Source organism: Macrotis lagotis, chromosome 7 (genome assembly GCF_037893015.1).
Source record: "Macrotis lagotis isolate mMagLag1 chromosome 7, bilby.v1.9.chrom.fasta, whole genome shotgun sequence".
Taxonomy (NCBI): domain Eukaryota; kingdom Metazoa; phylum Chordata; class Mammalia; order Peramelemorphia; family Peramelidae; genus Macrotis; species Macrotis lagotis.
This window is the reverse complement of record NC_133664.1, coordinates 120,544,210-120,567,280: the sequence shown is the minus strand read 5'-3', so window position 1 is coordinate 120,567,280 and position 23,071 is coordinate 120,544,210. Positions and strand designations below refer to the sequence as shown.

At 34.9% G+C, this 23,071-nt stretch overlaps 1 protein-coding gene and 1 long non-coding RNA gene across 2 annotated transcripts in view; one reads left to right on the top strand and one right to left on the bottom strand.

The window, feature by feature from the left end:
• Positions 1-23,071, bottom strand: part of UBE2H (ubiquitin conjugating enzyme E2 H) — a 142,094-nt gene that overhangs the window by 52,811 nt on the left and 66,212 nt on the right. The gene's annotated exons all lie outside the window — the stretch shown is intronic.
• Positions 1-23,071, top strand: part of LOC141492947 (uncharacterized) — a 64,559-nt gene that overhangs the window by 14,375 nt on the left and 27,113 nt on the right. Inside the window, exon 2 of the long non-coding RNA XR_012470087.1 lies at positions 392-476. This is a non-coding gene — a long non-coding RNA (uncharacterized LOC141492947). The remainder of the gene's footprint in view (positions 1-391; positions 477-23,071) is intronic.

The following is a 23,071-nucleotide window of genomic DNA, read 5'->3' as shown; positions in this document are numbered from 1 at the left end:
GTGATACAAGTAAATGCAAAAATAAATTCTGTTTTTAAAGAGCTCATAATCTCACCAGGAAGAGACAATATGCCATTTAATCTCAAGCTTTATGCAAGATAAATAGAAATAATCAAGACAGGGAAGGCATTAGCATTAAGGCAACTCATTAAATCATTAAGGCTTGTAGAAAGTAAGACTTTAGTGGAGATGAAGGAAGCAAGGAAGAAGAAATTGAAAGTAAAGAACAATAGGCATGGGGAATGAAGATACTTAATGTTTTCAAGATGAAGGTCAGTGTCACTGAAGGTAACTATGAAAATGTAAGAGATAAGAAAATTGCAAAGAAAATAAAAGCCTGGAAAAGGAACATATTTTACAAGCCAAGAGAAAATTTTATATTTGATTCCAGAGACAACAGAAAATCAGCATCATTGACAGAAGAGGAAAAGTCAAGTGAATGAGAAATAATCACTATTCAAGATATGATAATAAAGGTAGGTAGAGACAGAGACTAAACTAGAGCTATAGCTACAAACTCAGATATAGACACATATATTTTTATGTGTATACATGTATGTATATAAACATATATATGGAGTCATAAATATGTATAGATTACACTAACACACACACACTTTTCCATATAACATTACACATATAGCTATTAGCTCATCTCTTAAATAAATCTTGAACAGAAGCTACAAACTGGCAGGCTTAGCTCAAAATTGAACAAAAGGAGAACTCTCCAGAAAGGATTGTAAGTTGTTCTAATGACCTTGAGCTTTCATCGCTAACAAAAATCCATCTTTTTAATAAGAATATTCTTTTAGTGATGGCATTTGTCTTTAAACCCTTGAAACAACACAGTTAATTCAGTAGAGACTTATTAAACACTTAACATTTGCCAAACACTATGCTGGGTGCTTGAGATACAGACAATGACAATGTTCTCCTCTTGTGGGGTATACACTGCCTTGGAGGAAACAACATATACATCCAAAAAAAATTTTTTTTAAACAAAATAATTTCTCAAGAAAGCACGTCTACAGGGTGCACAATGAAAGGATAAAGTAGAGACATATAAGGATAGGGAAAGGATGGGTCAGGTGGAGATAGGCATAACAGGAAGAGTAGAAAAGAAAAGGTAACTTCAGGCTAAGCAATCTATCACTCAAGAGTTTAAGACATTCTCATGTTTTTATCTCTTCTCCCCAACAGAACCTTATATCCTTATGTTTCCTCTTCCCCTACAAGTGTATCTCTTTAAAAATTGATTTTATGTCATAATTTTTGTTGCTTAAAACAGGTGTCAAAAGAGCTAGATACTGTTCTAAAAACATGTTAGAATTTTCTGCTCCTAAATTTAAGCAACCAAAAGCAAAACTAAGTTACCCATAATATCTCAGTGACATTCCCACACTAAATATACAAGTATTAATTAACTGAGATGAAGAACTATAACTCTTAGATATTATCCCCTTGTACAGATAGTTATGCCATACATAAAACTAAATATATTGGGCTAGAAGGTTGGGTAATAGAGGATTATTTGACTAATATAACCACATTTTTCACACACACACATATATGTATGTGTACACATGTGTGCCTCTGGCTCCTCCTGCTAATACCTCAAAAACTTGCTTCCCCTCAATCTGCCATGTTCCCTTTAATTCTTCCTGAGGCAGCCAGCTGGTACAATGGATACAGCACCAAAAAACTTAGGTCCAAACTCAGATATTTATAGGGTAACTTTGAGTCAGACTCTTAACCTCTGCCTCAGCTTCCTCAGTTGTAAAATAGGACTAACACCTGCACCTACCTCACCACAATACCTACCTCATAGGGTTGCAGTCTGTGGGAGGATTCAATGAGATACTAACTGCAATGCAATTAATACAAGACCTCATGCACAACAGGCACTTAATAAGAGCTTATTTCTTTCCTTTTTTCCCTTAACTGAGGTTTCAAAACTTGACAGTTTTAAGTGTTATAACTTCAAGATCCAAAGTGTTAATGTGCTACTAAAAGGAGAGGCCTACTCAGCTGCTCTTCAGGTAATAGTACATTTTAGTTGGAGTATTTGGGAAGAAAGCCCCCTCAAAATATTCTACATTAGCCAAAATCATAGGAAAATAGCAAAGATTCTAAATGTAAGCCCAACCTTTCCTCAAACATCTTTTCAGAAAAAAAGAGATTTAAAGACATAGAAATGAAAACAAAGTGAAAGGGAAATCTGACTTTTTTTAAAAAGCATTAAAGGTCACCTTTTTTTTGCACTTCAATAATTTTGGAACACTCTTTGTAATCAATATCCCTTTTCCTTCTATCTACTAGTGCATAAACAGATGTATTTTAAAAGTTCTTGATTATGTACCTGGGGCAAAGGGGACACACACACACACACACACACACACACACATCAATAGAGTATTATTTTATTTTTAAAAACCTAATCACAATTTCTCTTACAGACCTGAATGGACTATTGTGATACTTTGTACACAAAAATTTTTCACCACAGCATATGAAACTGGCTAGTTTCAAGCTCAGTATAATGGCAAATAAACATTGCTTTATCAATCTGATAACAACTTGACATTGTAAGGGCAAAAAAATCTACCAGAGATAAAATAATCCTTTAACATAATTGAGATTCTTAAACCTATGTCAACCATAGTTAAGATTATTAAATAATATCAACCAAAGATGAGATTCTTAAAAAAAAATCACCATTAACTAAATAAAAGTTTATTTATTACTAAAGAAATAGAGTTTCCAAAACAGGAAGTTAGGAAGTCCAACATGATCTTAGAAGTTAAAAAAAATTCAGTATTATTTGTGGCCCCTCTATTTCCTCCTTTACCCCCTTCACAAATCTTCAACGCTTGACAACAGGGGACAGCTAGGTGGCTCAGTGGATAGAGCATTGACCCTGGAGTCAGGAGGACCTGAATTCAAATCCAGTCTCAGACACTTAACTGCCTAGCTGTATGACCTTGGGCAAGTCATTTAACCCCATTGCCTTAAATAAAAATTTTTTTAAAAAAGCTTGACAGCAAAGATTTTTTTCTATTATCATTTAATGTTAAACTTCAGACATTAAACTGATTAAAAAGATTTCTGCAAGTAAAAAAATACTTTTGAGAATTTTTAGACTCATAACAGAAACTGTAAGTTTCATAACTCCCTATACATTTCAAATGGATTACTTTTCTTGAGTGCTCATATCCCTTTGATCATTATTAACACAGTGAGTTTTCTCTTTTCACATGTTAAAGGGGATTTAGAGTTATCAAGAATCCTCTTAAAATAAGGATGATCACAGTGCTTATGACTAGAGTAGAATGGGAACTGAAAGGGGAAATACAGATTGAAAAGAAACAGTAGATGGGGTCAAACTGTAGAAGCTCATAAAATGTTAAGCTACAAAGTTTTGTAAGCAGATGGGTTAAGTGACTTGCCCAAGTTAATTATTAAGTGTCTGAGGCCAGATTTGAACTCAGGTCCTCCTGACTCCAGGGTCAGTGCTCCATCCACTGCACCACCTAGCCACCCCCAGGAGATATACTCTTAACAATTTTTGAGCCGGTGATGAATCCATAAAAAGTATGTTATTAAAAAGAATTCAGTTGAGATATACAGGATGGATTAGAGTGGCAAAGAGACTAGAGACATTAAGATTCCCTCAGAAGACAAAGTAATCATTGATTCCAATTCCTGATCTTAAAGAAAAAGGCCCAGAAAAATAAGTCCACAAGGCGGAGCTAGGAGTAAACTCCAGGTTTTCCTCATTCATGGTTGCACTACACTGTGTGAAGGCATGTTAACTTCTGCTACTGGCAGGACAGGCTATCAGAAATTTTTATGTGTGCAAGTTATATGCTTTTGCATTTATTTATTGTATCCAAATACAGCTAATAACTGGTGGCACTGAACTAATAGTAGTAAAAAGCAAGTAGTTAAGATTCTCTGGCTTAATAGTACACGTAAGCTAGCTAATTAAATAAAGAAATTTTAGGCTCAGAAGGCATTTCATGGATGCCCCAATAATATGCCACTCCACTTTTCTAGGAAGGTGGGAATAGATGATAAGAAAAGTACTAAATTGGAGGCAGCTAGGTGGCTCAGTGGATAGAGCATTGGCCCTGGAGTCAGGAGGACCTAGGTTCAAATCCGGTCTCAGACACTTAGTGATTGCCTAGCTGTGTGACCTTGGACAAATTAACCCTATTTCCTTAAATAAAATTTTAAAAAACTTTAAAAAATTTTTTAAAGTACTAAATTGTGAAGTATTACAAGAATTAACTGAAAATATAAAAAGAATAATTCAAGGTTGATTTTTGATGGGATTTCTACAAGAGGAACTGCTAGTACAAAAATAAAATCCCATTCACCTTACTATCCTGCTTGTCATAGGAAGATGTAAGAACTTAAATGAACACAGCAAGAGAGCTAAAGGTAACCCAAATAAATAGCTTCTAAAATCAAATAACCACAGAAAGCTGAAGGAAGGAGGACTCTGATAGAAGATCAAATGAGTTTAGATTCAAAAGAAACATTAAAGATAATTAATTACACTGATATTACAGCTTACAAATCTGTCAAAGCAACCCTATAAATCAGAGTCAATGAATTGTGGCAATCATATTGTGCTTGGCAATTTAATCAATTGTTTTAAATTATGACTTCTATGGATGTCACCTATGAAAGGGTTGAAATATGTTTTTTAATGGAAAGAATTAACCAAGATGCAAATTTTTCATTTAAACTTTTTATTCATATTTGTTACAGTATCTTTATTTTTGTATGTATTCCTACCACCCCTTCAAAGAAAGGATAAGGAGGGGGAGGGGAAAACTCAGCATAGAAAAAACACATTAACCAATGATGACAATGAGTAATGTTCCACACCCATATTCTCTTACTTCTGAAAGGAAGGAAAGGAGGTGCATTTTCTTATCTCTTTTTTTAGGACAATCTCAGTCACTATAATTTCACAGCACTCATTTCTTTTTGCTTTATTTGCCATGTTGTCACCTGTGTAATACTATTTTCCTGGTTCTAGTTAATTCACTATGATTAGTTTGAGTGAATCTCTATGTTCATCATAGTCATCATCTTTTAGTACAATAATTCCATCATATTCACATACCACAGTTTTATAAAGAGTTCCACTATGGTGTTTATGAGACTTTTCTTTCTGTCTTTGACTCCCATGGAAAAGAGCTAATGGTAATATCAATGGATCAGATAAGTAGAGATGTTTTAAGTTATTTTAAGCATAACTTCACATTACTTTACAAAATGGTTAGACCAATTCCCTATTAATGTGCCCATCTTCCACATCTGTTCCAATACTGTCAATTCCCATCTTCTATCATCTTTACCAATCTAACTCCATCAATTTAATGAATCAGGATTAGGTTTTTTTGGTGGTTTTGTATACTTGTTAGTCAGTTGGCTAAATAATCATGTTAAATCATCTTAACATTGTTATTAATAACAATAATTATTGGGAAGAAAATTATCTTTTCTGAACAATAGCACATTAAGAAATTGATGTTTAAAATCTTCTTTTCAATATCCTAAGCACCCTTCATATTGTATAGATGGAATATCCACAACTGTTTCAAATTAGTACAATAATCAATCTTTTTTATGCTTTAGACTTTTAATGGTTTAGACTAAAGCATTCCTATAATATATTTCTCCTTAAGGGTTATTATTAATAAATAGGAACATACACTTACATAAATATACCCATTATAGTTGGTACAAAAGGAAAATTTATGAAAAATTTATACCCTCTTAGAATGATGCAAAGACTAAACCAGATAGGAAATGATTTTTTGGCTGAAAGAAGAATATTCTAAAAAGTATTCTGTCCTAAAACAATAATTTTTTGATTACTGTTGCCAAGTATAAGGATAATATATAACCAGTTCCTCCTCTTGCAGATTTAATAAAACAACAAAACACAAAGCTTTTCCTAGTATGCTGATAAACTGAAGAATTGGCAGGAAAACAGGCTGAAAAGCCATTTTATGAGTTACTCCAAAAATAATTCAAAATAATCTTCAAGGGTTGTTCTGTTATAACCACTTGCTAACAAAAATGACATTTTCCATCTCCTTTTCCCCAATACTATTCGTAAAAGATTGCTTATTACTTGTTTCTATTCTTATTGAAATTGATTTTAACAGTCCCAGCTGACATCAAGCATCAAGGAATTACTTTTTCTGCTTGACATGTAGATGATGTTTTTAAATCACTCATGATTTCATTACTGAAATTACATAGTCCAGAAAGGACTTCTCTGACTATATGGGCTCCCTGCACATAGTAGACATTTAATAAATGTTTACTGATCACTGATGGTTGACAGAAGAATAGGCCCATATGGACATGCTACCCAACTCCTAACAGAGGTGATGAACTTGGAGTAAAGATTAACACATTTTGGAGGGTTAGATAGACAAGTTCTAAATAATTTTGTTATTAAAGAGAAAAGTAGAACCAAAATAAGAAACACCACCCAAATAAAGCTAACATGAAGAAACATCAAAATTCTGATCAAACAATCAAACAGTCATCCAATTAGTGAACATGTCTCTTTTCAGCAAAAAAAAAAAAAAGCCTGTCTTCAAAGAAGGTACTTTACATTGGGGTTTCATTGGATAGTGTTTGTCAAATCAAATTATATTCAAAAAACATTTCAAAATGACAAAACAGGGGGGATTTCAAGGACAAAATTCTAAGAAACATATATATATATATATATACATATATATATATGTGTGTATATATATAAAATTCTTGGCATATCATTAATAAAGAAAATAGCATTTGAGTATCAAAAAAATAGAAAAGTTTGGCCAAAATGAAAGCAAACTGAAATTTTTCAAAATTATTTTTAATTTTAAAAATTACTTCCTATTTTTCCTATATGCAGCTTGTTTGTACACAGTCTTTGAGGGCAAGAACTCTTTTTTTTGCTTCCTTTTATTCTCAGTATCTAGTACAGTGCCTAGCAGACAGTAGGTATTTAATGATTACTGACTAGGTTTCAATCATGTAGAGGTAAAAAAATCCAGAGTAATTTAATCCCTTCAGTTAACTCCTTCTCCTCACTTCCCTGATACAAGTCTCATCTCTTGCCAGAGGCTCTCCCCTGCCAGATCTTTTTCATCTTGGTGCCACAACTTTTCTTCAGAAACTACTCTCACTTTCTCCTGTTTATAATTTGTTTGTACATACTTGTCTGCATGTGGTCTCCCCCATCAGACTATGTGCTTTTCAGAGCAGGGGCTGTTTATTATTTGTCTTTCTTTGTAGTTCCCACACTGAGTGTGATGCCTGTCTCAGAGTAGAAGCTAAATAAATGATAGTTGGCTGACTCACATTATTACAGACTGGAACAGGGAAGAGACTTGAGGTTGTGTCCAATTAGTAAGCTTACTTCATCAATTATATCCTATTAACATCCGGATTCAGCAGTAAAACTGATAATCCTCTTTTCTAAAATAAACTACCTAGGCAATTGGTTAGTGGAATGATTTTAAAATACTACCCAACAGCACTGTAGATATATGATCATCACACATTTAAAAGGCCAGGTATACATAAGGTGAACACTATGTGTACACTTTAGGCATCTGTTTAAACCTTTTCACTACAACATCTTCATCTCAAACTGGAAGAAAAAAGATAACACAGTCTTCAGACACCAGATGGAGACAAGAATACTCACAGTATTCTCAGGTTCATAATGAACATCTCAATAACTGACCTAGAAAACAGGCTATCCTGAAATCTTTGTCCTTAAAAATCCATCACATTTCAAGTACTTAATTAAAACACTAAATTTTTCAGTACCTCAGGTCAACTCTCAGAGATAAAAACTTCTCCCATAGTCATGTGCAAAGTGCTTTAAAAAAAGGAAAAAATATGCAGCAAAATATTTAACATGCTAATTTCTGGGTTTTCCAGACATTAAACACTTTTGGGACAATCTAAGACTTTTTCTAATTTTTTAAAAAGAGCCTATTTTCTATGTACTAAGGCAATTCAGTATTTGAAGTATCTCCATGGCAAATTATTTTGTAAGAATAATAATTTCATATTTTACCATTTTTCAACTATGAATTCTCTTCAGGTTTTCACATCTGGGTACATCTATTTATAATACACCAAGAGGAAACGCTGTCTCTGTTAACCCTTGACTCTCTAATCTATGCAAAAAGAGAAATTATATGCTGCCCTCTCCACTCGGAGAAATTTATGAACTTTTGCCTATTCTGGGTTCACTCAACATCCCCTTTCCCACTACACAGCAAACTACATAGTATTCAAAGCTGCAACCCCGAGGACCCAAGCAATGAGCTTTCAATAAAACTCAACACCCTGAAATTTACCACTCCCTCCTCTCCAGTGTCTGTTGATGCCAGAAATGTACTGAGCCTGTGAAAGTAAGTGTAATGACAGCAGCATCTCATCATACAAAAGATCTCTGCAGCAGAACCAAAGATCAGAGAAAAGGGACAGAGCATATGTCTTAGCCTGTAACAGAACTCAAGCCCACACTTCCTTCTCCCAGAACTTTGGAAAACAAAAGTACAGAAAATCCACCCCAGTGTACAGCCAGTGCTAGCCAGAGAAACAAGGAAGTGAAGAAGCTTGACAGGATCCTGGACCAAAAGACTGGGGAAAAAGCTGCTCTGAAAAGGTTCCATTAAGCTGGTGCAAACTCAGCATTCCCTTGGGAACAGTTCTGTCCCCTCAAAAGTCTTTTGCAGTAGAGATGTATTCAGGTTGGAAAACAGCAGAACATAGAAAATTAAGTACAAGATGATGATGATAAAGATATTTTTGCTTCGTTCTCAAAGAAAACCATGACATCAGGGAGGTGATGCCATGACAAACACATGAATTGGATTGGGGCGGGGGGGGGGGGGGGCTGTGCTGAGACACCAACCTCACTCTCTCCTTTAGATATGGATCAGGCTAACTGAAGATGGCCCTGGATAGAAGGCAATCAAGGTTAAGTGACTTGTCCAAGGTCACACAGCAAATGTCAAGAGTTTGAGGGTCTTCCTGTCTCCAAGGTCAATATTCTATCCACTGTATTACCTAGCTGCCCCAGCTGGTTGAAAGAAATCATTAATCACGTCCAGGAAAAAAACAAAAGCTAAAAACACCAAGATGCAACATAGTTAAATTTAAGAATGCAACTCAGAGGGGCGGCTAGGTGGCGCAGTGGATAGAGCCCCAGCCTCGGAGTCAGGAGAACTTGAGTTCAAGTCCAGCCTCAGACATTTAATAACTACCTAGCTGTGTGGCTTTGGGCGAGCCACTTTGCAAAAAAAACCCTAAGAAGGCAACTCAGAAACAAGCTAATTTTCAGACTATAATGCAAAGACACAGACCCAAATGAAAACTCAGACCCAATGAAATCCTAAATGCCTGGATCAAATAACAAACCAAAGAAACTATTAACCATTCATGATTATATAAAAGAAAAGGATAACGAAAAAGCAATATACCAATTTCTGGAGTGAAGCTAAATCAGTCATAAGAGAAATGTAAATATACATATACATATACACACACACATATATGTGTGTGTGTGTATACACACATGTATGGGAAGAGAGGACTAAAGAACTAAAAAGTATTTCTAAAAATGAGGGTGTCACCTCTCAGACTGGCCAATATGACCAGAAAGGACAACGATCAATTTTGGAAGGGATGTGGGAAATCTGGGACACTAATACATTGGTGGTGGAGTTGTGAACTTATCCAACGTTTATGGAGAGCAATTTGGAATTACACCCAATATTGACCAAAGGGCAACAAAAACGTGCATACCCTGTGATCCAGCAATACCACTACTGGGTCTATACTCTAAAGAGATCATGAAAAAGGGTAAAAACGTCACTTGTACAAAAATATTCACAGCAGCTCTGTTTGTGGTGGCAAAGAATGAAAATTGAGTGAATGTCCATTTATTGGAGAATGGCTGAACAAATTGTGGTATATGTATATCATGGACACTATCATTCTCTTAGAAACAAGGAGGGATGGGAATTCAGGGAATCCTGGAGGGATTTGCATGAACTGATGCTGAGCGAGATGAGCAGAACCAGAAGAACATTGTACACCCTAACAGCAACATGGGGATGATGAACTTTAATGGACTTGTTCATTCCATCAGTGCAACAATCAGATACAATGTTGGGGTATCCATGATGGAGAATACCATCTGTATCCAAAGAAAGAATTGTGGAGTTTGAACAAAGACCCTTTAATTTAAAAAAAAAAAAAAAGTTATTTTATTATGTAATCTTGCTACCTCTTACATTTTTTTAAGGATATGATTTCTCTCAACACATTCAATTTAGAACAATATATAGTATAGAAAGAATGGAAAGACTAACAAACTGCCTTCTGTGGGGGGGGGTGAGGAGAAAGAAGCAAGATTTGGGGGGAAATTGTAAAATTCAAAAAGAAATAAATTATTTTTTTTAAATGAGGGTGTCAGCACCATCCTGGAGTCAGGAGGACCTGAGTTCAAATTCAACCTCAGATACTTAATTAACTGTCTAACTGCGTGACCTTGGGCAAGTCACTTAATCCCATTGCCTTAAATAATTAAAAAAATGTTTAAATTAAAAAATAAAATTAAAATGAGGGTGCCAAACAATGGTAAAACCCAAAATAGAGTAAAGAAAAATCACAGGAAAAAAACTGGGTCTTTGAAAATACTAATAAAATTGAAATTACAAAACCAAAAAAATAAAAATAAAAAGAATAATCAGAACATATTTTGCCCAGTTATAGGATGGTAAAACCAAGAATACAAAAACTCCCAAAAGACTAGAATACCAGAATCCTTTTATGAGACAAATATAGTCCCAAAATGTAAACTAGAAAAAGATTAAAATCAGAAGAAAAATCATAGGCCAACATCATTAATGTATGCTGACTAAAAAGTTTTAAACAAAATGCGATCAAAAGACTACAGTGATCAAATGAGATTTATACTAGGGAAGCAAAGATGGTTAAACATTGGGAAAACAATTAAAATAGTTAATCATATTACAACCAAAACATCCCAAACTACATGATCAGTTCAAACTTTGATAAAGAGCTGCCCAGAAATATAAGCAATGGGGATATAGAACTTTCCTAATTTGAAGCAGGGATGCCCATTCTCCCTTCTATTATTTGGTATACTTCTAGAAAAGCTAGCAGCAGCAACAAAACAAGAAAAAAGAAATTAAAGGCATAAAGGCTGGTTAAAATGGAGATAAAACTATGGAAAACTGCTGATAATTTGATGGCATACCTGGAAAATTATAGGGAATCAGCAAATACTAATTGAGAAAATAGATTCAGCAAAGCTGCAGATTATATAAAAACAAAACTCAAGAGACAAAAAATCCCACTGCAAATAACTACAAAATGCATAAACTACGTAGGTAAGGGGCCAACCTATAACACTCACACAAAGGATTTCTACAGATTCAATTACTAAGGGTAAAGAAAGTAAATAATTTAAACAGCTAGAGGAATATTCAACTCTATGTTCATGTCTAGGTCAGGTTAATATAAAAAATGACAATACTACTAAAGTTTATTTATATATTCAATGCAGTACCAATACTTTATAGAACGTGATACAATTAATAAAATTCATCTGGAAAACCAAAGATCTAGAACAGCACAGAAATGATGACAACAAGTAGTGAAAAAGGGGAAGGGAGTAGCATAACTAGTCCAGACCTCAAATTTCATTACAAAATAGCAGTTATCAAAACCATCCAGTATTGATTACAGACAGATCAGTGGTAAAGACTAGATGGAGGATCAAAAACAATGGAAGTCAGTAATCTACTGCTTAATAAGAGAGAAAAATATAAATTACCTAGAAAAAAATAATTCTTTGATAAAAACTGTTGGGAAAATTAATTTGGCAGAAATTAGGCTTCTATAGACACCTTCAAGCACATATTCACTGTACATTCTAAATGGATGTACTCCCTTAATATTACAGACCACACTATAAAAAAGAAGCAGATCACAGCTATAGGTAGGAGAAACTACAAGATAAAATAGATAACTTGGATTACAAGAAATGGAAGAGCTTCTGTATAGACAAAAGTAAGAGCACAGAGGATAAAAAGCCATATGAGGCAGAAAAAAAAATATTAACCATTTTATTTTCTGAAGACAGCTAGGTAGCACAGTGGATAAAAGTTCAGGGCTTAGACTCAAGAAGGGAATTCAAATCCAATCTCAGAAATGAACTGTATGACCTTGGGCAAGTCCTTTAAACTCTACCTCAGTTTCCTCATCTGTAAAATGGGGGTCACATTAGCACATATCTCACAAGGGGCTACTTTGACAATCATATGAGATATTGGGGCGGCTAGGTGGCGCAGTGGATAAAGCACCGGCCCTGGAGTCAGGAGTACCTGGGTTCAAATCCGGTCTACAACACTTAATAATTACCTAGCAGTGTGGCCTTGGGCAAGCCACTTAACCCCATTTGCCTTGCAAAAACCTAAAAAAAAAAAATTAAAAAAATTATATGAGATATTTGTAAGGAGCATTTAGCACAGTGCCTAGTACACAAATAAATGCTCCATATAAATACTAGCTGCTATTACCTTTAAGAACAATGATATATCTATTAGACTTATTTTTTTTTAGGTTTTTTGCAAGGCAGATGGGGTTAAGTGGCTTGCCCAAGGCCACACTGCTAGGTAATTATTAAGTGTTGTAGACCGGATTTGAACCCAGGTACTCCTGACTCCAGGGCCGGTGCTTTATCCACTGCGCCACCTAGCCGCCCCCGTCTATTAGACTTATTAATAAACATATTTAAGGTTAATAGCCCTTCTCTAGTAGGTAAGTGGCAAGTTCTCAAAGGAAGAATTGCCAAGTATTCACAACCACATGAAAAAATGCTCTAAATTGCTACTAAGAATAATGGAAACCAAAATCACCCTGAGGTTTCATCTCAAATCCTTCAAATTAGGAAAAAAAGGCAAAAAAAAAATGGCAATAGTTAATACTGAAGGGATAGACACACTAATACATTTTGGTGAGCAGTGGAATGGTACAACCATTTGGTAAAACAATCTGAAATTATGCAAAGTGACTAAACTGTCCATACTTTTTTCACTAGAGACTCCATTCCTGGTCTTATCTCCCAAGGAAACTACAAATAAAGAAAAAAATTACCCAACATAAATGAAAATATTTATAATAGTACTTTTTTGTACTAAGAAAGAATGAGAAACAAAGTAGATGCCCTTGGAGTGAGAAATGTTTACACAAATTGTGATACATGAACGTAATGGAATAGTGTACTCTTAAGAAATGATGTATAAAATTCTACATAAAATGAAAGTAGACTAAAGTTATCAGAGCCCAGAAAACAATATACATAATAACTACAGTAAGGTTAAAGTATACTCAATCAAACACCAAAAAATTAAAAGTGAATATAACATAATTATAATGATCAAGTAGAACCCAAATGAAGAGCTATGAAAAAATACTCCCAACCCACAATTTCCTAAAAGTTGGAGGAGGTTTACAAGTGTTAAACATTGCACAAGTTTTCAGACTTTTTTAAATCTATCAACCACATATACTGATTTTTTTCCTCTTTAAAAAATATTGTTATGTGAGATAGCCCTCTGGGAGGAAGAAGGATAATCAGTATAACTATGATGATGTAAGGACAGAAGATTTCAATTAAAAAAAAGAAAGTTGAAAAAATCATTATCAAATAATTTGTTCAACCATTTCCCATTTGATTAGTCCCTCAATTCTAGTTCTTTGTCACTACAAAAGAAGGTGGTATAAATATTTTTGCACCTATGGGTCTTCTATTGCTTTGTTTGATCTTAGGAAATAACACATTCATAAAAGTATCAATGGGTCAAAAGAGTTCAGTGACTTTGGTGACATGATTCCAAATTGCTTTCCAAAACGTTTATACCATTCTGGAATTAACAATTCCACAAAATCATGCATTGATGTGCCTGTTTTCCATAAGTTGCTCGGGTATGGGATAGGTTTGAGGTAGGAATGCAAGAGTTGCTTTATGTTTTTTTCATGGCTATTGATAACTTGAATTTCTTTTTTGAAAGCTACCTGTTCATATCCTTTGACTATTAGTTAAAAAAATGATTCTTATTCTTACTAATTTGAACAAATTAGGGCATATGAATGTAAGGGCATATGAATGTAATAAAACATTATCATGCCATAGTTGTTGTATATTTTTTTACATGGCAATTGACAGCTTGGATTTCTTTTTTTGAAAGCTACCTGTTCATATCCTTTGACTATTTGTCTATTAGTAAAAAAAATGATTCTTATTCTTACAAATTTGAACAAATTAGGGCATATGAATGCAATAAAACATTATCATGCCATAAGAAATGACAAAAGACAATGCTTCATAGAAATCTGGGATCTACAAGAAATGATACAGAATAAAGTGGACCTAAAAGAACAATTAATTTATAGACCATTAAAGAAATTTTTTATTAAGATTTAAGAACTGTGATTCATGATGACTGCTAGAAAGTTTTAAGTGAATTCACTTGCCAATATGCTACAAGGGTTTTGCTTTTTTTTTTTTTGATGCTTTAATGAATTTAGGAGGAAGAATACTAATGATAATTTTGACAAAAATGGAGGTTATTCAAGCATTTAAAAGAAAATACACAGAAAAGAACCACAATAAATTTGGGAGGAAATAGACAAGTGAAGACAGTTTTGAAAATAACATAGTAAATATTATGTATCTTTAAAAAAAAAGCCGACTATATATAATCAAGATTCATGGATTCATTTTTTCCTTTCTGATGCAATACAGAAATGAATAAAAAGAAATATAAATATTATCAATAGAACAAAAAGTAGAAAAAGAAAAATGCAAAACAAAGAAAGAATAAGATCTCTTAAGGAAAAACACTGTTCTGGTATCAAAAAATTAATGCAGTAGGGACAGCTAGGTGACGTAGTGGATAGAGCATTGGCCCTGGAGTTAGGAGGACCTGAGTTCAAATTTGACCTCAGAAACTTAAGTGCCTACTTCTGTGACCTTGGACAAGTCACTTAATCTCATTGCCTTAAATAAATAAAATTTTAAAAAAGGCAATCTAATTGTATTCTGATTCAGCATAAAGCCTAATCACCTTGATTCTCTATTTCAAAACTATAAAGAATAACTACAAGCACCCAAAGCATCAATTTAAAGTAGCAAATTTCTGGAGTCAGTTGATCTATTTTCAATTTAGCTTCTTTCTGAACGACAATTAAGATTTTAATTTTCACTGAAATTTGAAAAAGTGTTTTAAGAATAAAGTAAGGAGCGATAATAAAATGAACTGAAATCCAAAAGCAAAGCCCAAATGCATTGTTGCCACTTAGAAAAATCTTCTATGGGAACATAATTCCAAACTCAGTTGAAATGACAGAGCAACCCTGGAAAGTACCAAGCACCAAAGAGATCAGTAGTAAAAATGGACTGTAAATTAGATGTGTAATGAGATATGGCAAAAAGACGACCCGGGGCTATTTTGAGTTCTATATAAGTGAACAGTAAACCAGGGAAAGGATAGTTTCTTTCCATGCAACTAATGAGATCATTCCTAGAATATGGCACTCAACCACAAGTATTTCTGAAAATTCCAAAAGAATAATTAAGAAATGGTAAGGGTTATCAAATACAATTAAATAAGTGGCTCAAAGACAAACATAAGCATTTAGGCTGGAATATGGAATATGGACAACATAATGAGAAAAGAAATTATTAGGTCAAAAGAGAACAAATAACTATAAAATAAAATAATCTTTTTTGTCCCAACAATACAGTCAACATCATGATGTGGAAAATTCCCTTAACTAATTACAATTCAGTATTTTATTTTTCAATTAACAAACATCCCTTTTTCTTATCTCCCCCTCCCTGGCCCTGCCCCTGCCCCATTAAAAGAAAAACAGAACTCTTGTAACAAATATGCAAAGTCAAGAAAAACAATCTCCAAATTATCCTTGTTCAGAAATTCACATCTCTTTTTTGCATCATTAATCCATCACCTGTCAGGAAGTTTCTCACCAATCTTTTGGAAATAGGGCTACTCATGACATTGATCACAAATCCTTAACAATTCTGCTACTATGATACAAGGTATTCTAGTTGTTTACTTCTATTATCAGTTCATATAAGTCATATCATAAAAAAAAAGATTAAGAAAAGGATAGATTCAGAGAAATTTGGTAAAACAGCATTTCATTACATTCATATGCTATATGCTCAGACACTCCTCAGTAATTTGCCACTACAAAAAGAGGTGCTATGTATTTATATAGATATAGATATAAATAGTCTTCTTCCTCTGAGTACAAGCTATTCCTTTTGTCAGACAAAATCAGTAAAAGAGGGGCGGCTAGGTGGTGTAGTGGATAAAGCACCGGCCTTGGAGTCAGGAGTACCTGGGTTCAAATCTGGTCTCAGACACTTAATAATTACCTAGCTGTGTGGCCTTGGGCAAGCCACTTAACCCCATTTGCCTTGCAAAAAAACCTAAAAAAAAAATAAAAAAGATCATGAGCAGGCACACTTCAGAAAAGTCTGGAAAGATGTACATGAATCAATGCTGAGTGAAGTGAGCAGAACCAGATCATTGCACACATTAACAGCAACATTGTGTGATCAACTACGATGGACTTAGCTCCTTTCAGCAATTCAGTGATCAAGGACAATTCTAAAAGATTTATGTTAGAAAGTGCCTTCCACATAAAGGGGGGGGGGGGGGAAACTATGGAGTCTAAATGTAGACTAAAAATACTATCATATGGTCATTCACAGACCAGGAGGGAGGATAGAGCCGCACACACTGAGATCCTTGTGGGAGTGTCCCAAAAGCTCAGGAAGCACCCCCAAAACAGGTTAAGGCTGGGAAAATGAGCAAGCAGAGAAACAAGAGGAAGACCATTGAGAAATACTTTGCATATGAGCCCAAGAAGTATCAAAACACTAAGTCTGAAGATGAGGAAGCACAAGCTCCTGCATCTAAAGACTCCAAGAAAAATAGAAATTGGGCTCAGGCTATGACAGAGCTCAAAAAAGACTTTGAAAATCAAACGAGGGAGTTAGAAGAAAAACTGGGAAAAGAAAGGAGAGAGATGCAGGAAAAACATGAAAATGAAGTCAGCAGCCTAGTCAAGGAAATCCAAAAAAATGCTGAAGAAAATAGCATGCTAAAAACCAGCTTAGGTCAAATGGATAAAAGTTCAAAAAAGTTACTGAGGAGAAGATTGCTTTAAAAAGCAAAATTAGCCAGATGGAAAAAGAGATAAAAAAACTCTCTGAGGAGAACAAATCCTTCAGACAAAGAATAGAACTCAGGGAGATTGATGAATTTACCAGAAATCAGCAATCAATATTTCAAAACCAAAAAAATGAAAAATTAGAAGAAAATGTGAAACATCTCATTGAAAACACAACTGATATGGAAAACAGACTTAGGAAAGATAATTTAAAAATTATTGGAATACCTGAAAGGCATGATCAGGAAAAGAGCCTTGACATCATTTTCAAAGAATTACTACAGGAAAATTGCCCTGATATCCTAGAAGCAGAGGGCAAAATAGAAATGGAGAGAATCCACCGATCCCCCCAAAAAAGAGATCCTAAAAAACCAACCCCTAGGAATAGTCTAGCCAAGTTCCAGAACTCTCAAGTCAAAGAGAAGATATTACAAGCAGCCAGAAGGACACAGTTCAAATATCATGGAGCTGCAGTCAGGATCACACAGGACTTAGCAGCAACTACATTGGAAGCTCATAGGGCTGGGAATATAATATACCGGAAGGCAAAAGAGCTTAGAATGCAGCCAAGAATCAACTACCCAGCAAGGCTGAATGTCCTCTTCCAGGGAAAAAGATGGACTTTCAATGAACCAGGGGAATTTCAAATGTTCCTGTTGGAATGGCCAGAGCTGAACAGAAGGTTTCATCTTCAGATACAGGACTCAGGTGAAGAATGGAGATTGAAGGAGAAGTGGAAAATATGAGGGACTTGGTGATGAACTGCATGTATTCCTGCATAGAAAATGACACTGATAATACTCATATGAACCTTCTCAGTAATAGAGCAGGTAGAGGGAGCTTTTATAGTTGAAGCACAAGAGAAAGCTGAATTTGAAGATAAAATATGGTGTAAAAATGGAGTCAATAGAAAAAAAGGGAAATGTGATGGGAGAAAGAAAAAGGAGAGGGGGGAATAGGCCAAGATATCTCATATACTAAGTTTTTTCTTTATTACAATGAGCTATTACAATGATATGGAAGGGGGGAAGGCAAGGGGGAATGAGGGAACCTTTGCTCTCATCAGAGGTGGCTAGGAGAGGACACAGCAGATGTACTCAATGGGGTATAGACATCTGGAGTAAGAAGAAAAGGGGGGGGACAGGGGGAAGCAGGGGATGTGAGTGATGGAGGAGAGGATGGACCATGGGGGGAGAATGGTCAGATATAACACATTTTCCTTTTTACTTCTAGCAAGGGGCTGGGATTGGATGGCCTGTCCATCACCATAGGGCCAGGTGGATGCTGGGCCTAAGGGGTGGTATGGGGGCTCAGGGCTTCTTGGCCCCAGGACCAGGGATCTGTCTGCTGCGCCACTCAGCCACCCTACAGCAGAGTCAGAGTGAAAGGAGAGAGAAAATATAGTACATGGTAGTGGAGAAATACGAAAGGAGGGAGTTGCGATCAGCAATGGCAAGGGTGGAAAAATATGGAAGTAACTTTTGTGATGGACTTATCATAAAGAATGTGATCCACCCGCAACAGAGTTGTTGGTATTGGAACAAAGACTGAAGCACATTTATTATTATTATTATTATTATTATTATTATTATTATTATTATTATGGGGGGGGGCAAATGGGGCTGGGTGGCTGCCTGGAGCTGCATAGCAGGGTGATCTTTGGGTGTCTGAGGTCAGAATTGGACCCGGGCACTCCTGGTTCAAGGGCCAATGCTCTGTCCGCCACCCAGCCACCCCTACTATTATTACTATTTTATTTTGGGTCTTTTTTCTTTTTTTGTTTTTTTTGCAGGGCATTGGGGTTGGAGTGGCTTGCATGACACATGGCTGGGTGATTGTTGGGTGTATGGGGCCAGATATGGGCTCAGGTACTCCTGGCTCCAGGGCTGGGGCTCCACCCATTGTGCCACCTGGCAATACCTACAATCATTACTATTATTTTTTTAATTTTAATTTTTTTCTCTCCCCTTTACTTTATCGCTCAAGCGAGTCTATATTTTGTGGGGGGAGGGGTATTCTGTTTACTCTTAAACAAGAATATTTTATTAATGTATGAAAAAACATTTGTACAAAAAGAATAAATAAATATAAAAAAAGCTCTTCACTAAAGGTCAACAAAACGATGGTAAAGAATGGTAGGAGTTGGGGGTAGAGGTGGGAGGAGTTATGCTGAAAAGGAAAATGAAGGAAAAAGAAGAAAGGGGAAAGAGAGGGAATCACAAATTTTTTTAATTTCACAAAATTTCACAAAAAATTTTTTTTGGAAATAACATGTATTTAATATGTACTTTAAGCTATTGAATATGGAAATGCTCATGTTTGTTAAGTTTGGATTAAAAAGTTAAAATGTCAAAATAAAAAATAATGCTAAGGATTAGATTCTGTGCACACAGCTTTCAGTTAAGTCAAAAAATTCAAAGAATAAAGTCATGGGTCAAGAATAGCTAACAGGCCAAGTTAGCGTAGTCATAGGATTTGTGAAAGAGAATTACATGAAGTAAGGATGAAACTTCAGGCTAGCAAATAAAAATATTTTGTAAAATCCATAATTGCCAATCTTCATTGATGGCAACTGATGTGTGTTAAAAAGTATTGCAACAAATAAGTTCAAAAATCATAGCATCAAAGAATAAAACCTTTCATTTAGAAGACTTAGAACAATTCATTTCAAAGCTTTTTAAGTATATAGAATAAGTTTTTATCCAGTTAAATTTTTTTAAGTCTTCCAATTTGTGGAGCTTCATACTATCAGTTTATATAAGTTCTCAAGGAACAATATACACATGTGATAAAGTTCATCATTAACACTATGGACATAAAAGCAAAGCATTATCTTCGATCTGTATTTTTTGGGCAATCTTTTAAAGTTATTTTCCCCATTTTGTGGTAATTAGTTAAAACTAGATAATATAAACTGTAGTACGTAGTGACTAAGTCAGTAAAGTTAATCCTAATAAGTTGTGGTATCTTATTCATCCCACAGGATTCACTATGCTTTGTAAGCTTATTAAGTATAAATATTAAATATTAAAAGTCAAAAATAATTCAGTTCTAATATTTCCTCCCTACATACCAACAAATCACTGTGGCATTCAGAAAACCCTGAAGACCACTGGTCTAGATATTGACAAAGATCACAAAGTTGTTATGGTAAAATTACACATGAATGCAAAAATATATTTCTTATATATACAACATTTTCCACATTATATGAATGGAGGGAAAGACCTCACTTTAGCAAAATATGGGAATTATCAACTAAAAGGGACATAAGAGATTATAATACCAAAGCACTTTACAGTTACAACATGCTTTACATAAATTCTCACTTGACCCTTACAACCATTCTTAGAGGCATACCATTCTACAAATAAGGAAAAGTGCTCAGCTCTCGTTTCCTCCTCTGTCCTATCTAACAGTAGCAGACTTTTTTCAGCCTCCTTTACTGACTCCTCTTTCTCCTTTTCCTTCCACTCATCCTCTATGGATTTATCCTGCAAAACCTTGGTCTTAGGTCAGCTCTCTTCTCACAGATCACAGTTTTCCAGCCTGGAGGAAAGGCAAAACAAGATCTACAGGAAGTACATGGAAGCAATAACCAAACAATGAGGGATTTTCTGACACACTCATTCAAATAGTACATGAAAGCTTTCATTAACATGGCAAATACAGTCTAACAACACAGAACAATTATTTAAAACTACATAGAAATGCAAGGTCAAATATGAGTAAATAACATGCCTATTCTCCATGAAGCTATGACATGCCACCACCATAAGCTGATAGAGGTCACAGCACCATTATCTGTGTAAAATTTCAAGTTAAAGCATATTTCCCAGTATATTTGACAAGTACATTATTAGCTGATTTACACCAAAATTCTCTACTTCTCCATGTTCCACATTCTTTCCCACCTACCCAGCATTCCACTCTTCTGTTCTAACTTCTGCCAAAAGAACCACCATCCTTCCAAGCAAGATTTACAACCCTGGCTTTTTCCTCAGCACTCTATCTTCCTCACCTTTCATATTCAATCAGTTGTGAAATCTTAATAGTTTCTATCTCAACCACATCTCTCAAATTCCTTCTTTTCTTCACTGACATAGCCACCACCCAAGTTCAGACCTGCTTCTCATCCGTACTACTGAAAGAGTTTCCTAACTGGTTTCTCTGCCACTTCAATTCATCATCCCCATAGCTGCTAAGATGATTTTTCCTAAAAGTGGATTTGATCACGTCACTATGTCACTATCTTAAACTTCATAAACACCCATGCCTTTGAAAGCCCTTTATAACCTGGCCTTAAATCTACCTTTCCAAACTTGTTATATACTCCTTTGGATTCATGCTAAACTGTCAGAGCTATTGCTCATAAATGCTACTTATGTATCACATCCAAACTTTTACTAAGGTTGCCCCTCATGCCTGGAATGGGTTCCTTCTTCACCATTTCCTTGTAATCCTTTGTTTCCTTCACAATCTATATTAAATATCACTTTCAATGTGAAATCTTTTCGATGCCCACCCCCACCCCAGCTGATGGCAGCTTCTCTTCCAATTATCTTGCATAAATTTCCCAGATAATAGATTGTTTCATTTAAGTTTTTTTTATCTCTAGTACTCTAACAGAGATCGTGATCCACACTTACTTTAGTCCATACTAACTAACCAATTGCTTGCAAATTAAATTTACTGTCTTTTAAAAAAGTAAAGTATGTCGTTTTCTTTTTTTTTTTGTTTTTGCAAGGCAATGGGGTTAAGTGGCTTGCCCAAGGCCACACAGCTAGACAAATCTGAGATTGGATTTGAAATAAGGTCCTCCAGACTCCAGGACTAGTGCTCCATCCACTATGCCACCTAGCTGCCCCAAAATGTCTTTTTGATGAATGTAAGCAGTGTCAAAAGAAAATCTACTAATAAAACTATTATAAAGTAAAAAGCGCAAATCCAGAAAAAGTAATCCATGATAAATTTAACACTGGGATTCATGAGTATTGTTACTGAATAGACAAACTTTATCAAAAATATTTGGAAATTAAAAGGACAACTTGCATCACAAAAATATAATAAATTTGCTAAGTATAAAAAGCTCCTTTGATAAGACATTTTGGTACTCCTTGAAGTTACTGCTTTAGTCAAAGTGATGACAGGAAAAATACATGTAAGGCAACTTTGAATGACGCCACTTTCAGAAAATACTGAGAAATGCCTAAAGAATTTTGCCATCAATTAAATGAGAAAGTAAAATCTGACCATATTGCACTGCAAGTGGATCAAATAACATATTTAAAGATCTCAAAACATTTTAATATTTTCCCAGTGTTCAAAAATATTTTTCTGCAAAATAAAAATAGGTAAAGATGTATATATTAATCACTTGTTCAGTCTACAGAATTCCCATTTCCAAGATCTGGGAATTTACAAATATGAGTGGATAAAGAATATTTGCCAAACAATTTGTTAGGACTAAAGCCCAGATATGACTCCAGTCCTGGAGGATCCCTCTGGCTACTCTGCCTCTTATAGGAGCAAAATGCCTTCTACATTAGTTTCATGGATAAATGCCTATTTAAATAGGACAAGATAATTTTGAGCAGATCTGGTTTTACATAAGAATTCAATGATCTACCACAATCAATCTGATTCAACATCAAGATAACAGGAACAACTGAAACATTTTGAATCAACTGCATTATTATGGATCTCAAATCAGCTAAATATTCTATGG